The sequence below is a fragment of the Cnephaeus nilssonii genome (genome assembly GCF_951640355.1).
Source record: "Cnephaeus nilssonii genome assembly, chromosome: 3".
Lineage (NCBI taxonomy): Eukaryota > Metazoa > Chordata > Mammalia > Chiroptera > Vespertilionidae > Cnephaeus > Cnephaeus nilssonii.
This window is the reverse complement of record NC_137074.1, coordinates 18,307,966-18,313,965: the sequence shown is the minus strand read 5'-3', so window position 1 is coordinate 18,313,965 and position 6,000 is coordinate 18,307,966. Positions and strand designations below refer to the sequence as shown.

The 6,000-nt window shown below is 36.2% G+C and overlaps 1 protein-coding gene across 14 annotated transcripts in view; it reads right to left on the bottom strand.

Annotated features, from left to right (window-relative positions):
• Window positions 1–1,552: 1,552 nt before the first annotated feature.
• MBNL1 (muscleblind like splicing regulator 1) overlaps window positions 1,553–6,000 on the bottom strand; it is a 170,576-nt gene continuing 166,128 nt past the window's right edge. For all 14 annotated transcript variants that reach the window (XM_079766219.1, XM_079766216.1, XM_079766224.1 and 11 more), the window contains one exon: window positions 1,553–4,984. The gene's annotated coding sequence lies outside the window, so the exon portion shown is untranslated. The remainder of the gene's footprint in view (window positions 4,985–6,000) is intronic.

Genomic DNA, 6,000 nt, shown 5'->3' with positions numbered 1-6,000 from the left:
TGAGGGTCAAGAGTCTGTAATGAAATAATAGCTCTTTCAAATGATATTGTTTCCCAAAGAAGAAACTAAGGACTTCTAAAGCACACTCCCGTCCTGTGACTTGAGGACCCCTAGTGGTCACTGTAGTAATAACTCCTTCTGAACACTAAGCATCTGGAGAATATTTCAACACCCATTTTCAAATGCATATATATGCTGTGATTAATGAAATAAAATGCACTTAACATGAAAATATTATAATGATATTGTTAAAGAAAGATATCAAAGGTACTACCACTAATTGGAGAGCTGGATGTTTTGGTGTGACACTCAAAAAAGTTGTAAGCCCCGCTTCAGATAACCATCACTTAGGGCAACTGCTCTCTTCTTGATAAGCAACATCTTGAATAGTTGGGTCTACTCAGGATAACAGGAGTGTTCCATAGAACTTAACCAGGAACAGAATTGTATTAATTATAAATATCACACTTACATTTATTGCAAGTTTAGAAAAAGATCATTGACCTGCAAGGAGAATTTGCAGCTTTGACCAAATACCAAGTGGCACAGTCACAGAGAGTGCACTACATAATCAAATTAGAAAATTTTTCCACATTGGAACTCTGGCTTTCACTGGCTGTCTCTGGAAACTGGGCAAGTCAACACCATATGGAAAACGTGGCCTCAGTTCAACCAAATTTTTAATTCACCCTTTAAAAAATTCACACACATACACACACAAATGCACTATCAAGAATAAGTTATGGTCTGGCTGGTGTGGCTCCATGGTTGAGCATTGAACTATGAACCAGGAGGTCATGGTTCGATTCCTGGTCATGGCACATGCTTGGGTTTCGGACTTGATCTGCAGTGGGGGGCGTGCTGGAGGCAACCGACCAATGATTCTCTTCATCACTGACATTTCTCTCTCTCCCTCTCCCTTCTCTGAAATCAATAAAATATATATATATATATATATATATATATATATATATATATATATATTAAAAGAGTGTTATGCCTTGGCTCAGGTGTGTGCGTATGTGCGTGTGTGTGTGTGTGTGTGTGTGTGTGTGTGTCTGAACTCTCTTGTCCCTCTGAATTAAGTGTCATCACTCTGTCTTTATTGAAATATTCTCTTAGATTGCCTGATTTCCAGTGTTAGTAGTCTCCTGGGGAAGTCAGGCAAATAAAGTGTCTTTAATAGAAAGACAGCGATCTAGAATTAATAAGACAATTTCTTTTTCTCTCTTATAGTTTCCCCCCTACACCAAAAATCCTACCAGACAGCACTTAGTGTCAGGGAGGGGAGGGCAAGATCTCCGAGAAAGCGATGGGCGTGGGATGGCAACCCCTCAGGATTCACATTCTCCTTTCTGGGATCAAAGGCAGGTCAGCAAGAAAGGCAGTGATGACCTTCCTTACGGTCAGGTCAGTTAAAACCAGACGATGCATTTTCATAACGATGCGTTCATAATCACACACACACACACACACACACACACACACACACACACACACGTATGCGAAAGGCGCAAACAAAATTTACTCTTCAATCACAGATACACAAATATACTTAAGAAAGAGAAGTTTTATTAGGGCAATTTCACTTTATTTTTCCATACAGCAAAGTCAACTACTGCGGTAATAATAAAATAAGCGTAAAACAAATCGCAGCCCAAGACAAAATACATAATTGTAAGCAACTACAAGCAGAAAGTAAGTTGTGATTACATAAGAGTAAAACCAAGCACATCTGTCCTGTCAGCAGATGAAAGGGGCGGGGTTGCCGGTAAGTGCAACGCGGGAACCAGCTGGAGTGAGGGCTGGCTACACAGATTCATTCAACAAGTGCCTGTGATCACATTCGCTTTTTTAAGTGCTTCTGAGTTGCCAATTAGAACCATGAACTTTGAACTGTGTTTTCTCTTTTCACCTGCTGAAAGAACAGGCTTCCTACAGCGATTAAAAAAACAATCACATAACAACTAGAGCTACGCTGTGCTGTTTGGTTTGCCTGTTTATATTTTCAATTTTGTGAAAGTCATTACTTGTTTTGAAGATTGTGTGTGTGTGTGTGTGTGTGTGTGTGTGAACAATAAACCACTGAAATTGGCAGAAATTGATTAGAATAATACGTCCTTAGTATAGTTCTTTCTCTCCTTTTTGCTGTTGTTGTTGAAGCTTTAAACATGCAGTAGTTTTGAAAAATGTAAGGAATATCTGATCCATGATTTCACCTTAATGGTTGAAGTACCTGCTATTTTTGGTAATGGTCTTCAGGCAGATTTGGCCCAGTGGAGTTTTTGTCAGTCATGAGATCTCGGAAGGATGGCATATCTTTCCAGCTGAAAAAATCCTGGCAAACTACAAGCTGTCCACAAAAAAGCAAAGCAACATGTTTGAAGGGGTACGGAGTGCTAACTCGGTGCCACTTTTGCAAGCAATTTTGCTCAGTCTCATTTTATTAGCCTTAACAAAACTCCTTGTAATTATAGACGTTTTTATTCAAAATAAGATCTTACTATTATACAGGTTTCTCTCTTTTGACTATATACAGAAGTGCAAAAAGTCAACCTTCTCTCTAGACGTCCCAACATGCTCAATTGCAGCATAATCAACCCTCAAGAGTTTGCACACACGCTAGAATTCTCATTACGTAAACTTTGAGTATTTGGATTATCAACAAAAAGTCCCTTGTTCTATTTATTGATTATGCAGCTTATTTATAACAAGGCCTGATATTCAGGGATTTCAAAAATATTAAACAATACTTTAACATTTGAAATGGATACAGTAGAAAATAAATTTTATTCTAATATCTAGGTTCTAGATCTTCTTATAATAACTAATTACAAACAAAATAAATCATCAAAATATTACTCAATTGTCTGCCAGGATTGTTGCAATAGCAACAACTTAACTTCTTACTTAGCAATGATTATATATTTATAAGATATCCATATAAAAGATCTTTGTTCTTTTAATGAAAACTAGACAAGAACTAACAATGACTGATATTCTTACACTTTAATATTAAATCAGTAAAATAGAAATCATTTAGTTAACAATAATACGAATATTCATATGACACTACATGTAATTCAAAACTGAGTATGTTATGAAGGAAAAACTACTTTAAATTTTTTTTGTATTTTGAAAAATTCATCAGTAAAATCTAATAAAACAAGAGTCTATAAACTGAAATGATATTCAATTGTTAATACAAAATGAAATCTAACAAGTGTAGGAAATGAAAAACTACATTTTAACAAGAAAAATAAGTAATATTCTATAATGTAACTAACTACAATAACATGTGAAGTCACCATTACTCTCTTAACACGATTGAAATTACATTGGTATGGGTTCCAACCCGTAATGTAATAATCTAAGGCTTTAATAGATGTACAGTACAATCAGTAAAATCAACACATCAGTCTTATATTAGAAAGCATCTCTCTCAAGCATAAAAACTTGCAGTAAACTTGGAAGTATGGAAAGTTCTACAACTGAACTTTCACCTCTCCCATTCCACACTATAACTACCAGTGACCTGGCCCCTACTTCAGCAGCTGCAGAACTGCTGACCAGAGCAAAAATACCCTTACTAGCTGCAACACCCAAACCACAAAAAGGGAATTCCTTTGGATGAATCCATTCTTAAAAACTGAATGCACATCTATTTTATTTTTATAATTTTGTAAAAGGCTTTCTAAGGCTATAAGCAGTTAATCTGAACAAAACAAAAGAAATCACATATAAAATTCCCCCAAGTACGTAACCCACCCAATTGCTAGGTAAATGAAACACCTCCCGTTTTCATATTTTGGTTTATCATGCATCTGATGACAGTGCTGCTTTCTTCTTTGTTTAGAGTCACTATTTTCAACGTGACTGTGATGAAGCATTTAAGCAAACGTGGAACCATTTTTGCAAAGCATTTATAGTCTTTTGACTTTGACAGAGCTATAAATAGAAGCAAAATAATTTCCTCAAACATGTTTTTGTTATCGTGTCTCAGAAATGGCATATCCCTTTTGAATATCATGTTATACAGTATAGTATGCATAAATATTACACTACAATGCATTAAAATAATTATATATATATATCTATTATATATATCTCCAGTATGTGTGAGTTTATCTGTATTGAGAGAAATGGTGTTGTGCTGTTCTATTGTTACTGTGGTTACATTGGCCATTTCTGAGACAGCTTTGGTTTCAAAAAAAAAAAAAAAAAAAAGAGAATGGTGCCCTTTGACTGATTAGTACTAGCAAATAAGCAACAAAATGTGGCTCTGAAAACAATAACACTGAAGAAATAATACTCTAATTTGATGTACAGTCTATGGCACTTCATGAGAATCCTTTACAACATGGTACTTAAAGCCATGATGTGCTTTAAAAGATACACAGTTGTGGTTTTGCTTGGCACATTCATCTCTGTCAGATCCCTCCCTCACCTCATCTTACAATCTATTACATTAAAAATATTACTCTTAAACAAAAATGACTGTGCATGCACGCTCTCACCTCTAATGGCAATTTTAAATACAAGGTGCACCTTTGTTATTTGTAAACCTTGAAAGAAATAAACTTATTTTTTTAAAAAATTATACCTTGGTCTACAGACGTACCAATACATAAGAGAATCGTGGTTACACCATAGTCTGTCTTTTCAAGATGGCATGGATCTATTAGGAAACTACTTAGGTATGCATCTTTGAATGCATAACTCTGTGCTAGAAAAGAAAGACGATGTTGTTCTTTTACAGACAGGTATATCACCTCAGCACGAATATCAATTAAATGTACAAAGTGTATAGGCAACAGTGTGCAGTGGGATTCCATGTTGTCTTCTCTTCTGGTTAACATGCAATATGTGGGTGTCTTGTGGCTGAGGGGTTTTCGTGGGGGTTGCTTGACGGTATATACAATATGGCTAATGACCTCATCCTTTACGCTAACCAAGCACACTGTCCTTTCCTCTTTAGTATGATCTACAAGGGGAAAAAAAAACATAGTCTTTGTTAAAACAGGCGATAGCTCAAAGCCGTTTCCAATACATATTTACTAGGAAAAACTGTATTGCTTGAGTTAGTGTGAACACATGCACGTTGTAACATCTTCATATAAAAACAAAAAAACAACAACATCACACAAGTACAAATGGATCTAAATTTGCTGACCCTCTCTATGAGAACACAATGACATGCAGAGCTTCGTGAAGTTCTAGGCTCTTCTCAAAGACTAAGCTAAAAGTGTAAAACAACTTTGCAGAATCAAGGGACAGAACATAGCCGGGCTCTTTTTTAGCACTATCGTGGTGGGGCAGAATTTAGATTCATTTTACTTCTCTGCTGAAGTTAATGGGTTTCAAGAGGAATGCTTTGGCTTACAAAATTAAGATCCATGCAACAAGCCCCATTAAACACGATTCACTATACAGATGGTTCCTGACTTACGGATGGGCTCGACTTACATTTCTTTGACTTTGCACTGATGTGAGAATGCTAAGCACTCAGCTACTAAGCTGTGATGTTGGGTAGGTGAGCTGTACTAAATGCATTTTCAACTTATAATGGGCTTATGGGGACCAAATCCCATCATAAGTCGAGGAGCATCTGTATTTGGGTGCTTGATTAGCACAATATGTGTTTAGGGGGGAAAAAAGAATAATATGTTAACTATTTTGGATCATTGAACGTTTGGGGTAAATTTTTCCTACAGCCAAGAAAAAGTAATATCATTCCTTAGGCTCCTGATGAATTAAAGTGAAATAGATTGTACTTGTAAGTAGATCTGGTTTTTATACAAAATTGGTTCTCATCAGAGAGTCTTTACATATTAAAAGTATACTTTAGAATACAACCTTGAGAATGAAAGAAACCACCATTTTGCTGCACTCAAAACCAGTTTAGCCCTAGCCAGTTTGGCTCAGTGCATAGAGGGTTGGCCTGCAGACTGAAGGGTCCCAGGTTTGATTTTGGTCAAGGGCATATGCCCAGGTAGTCAG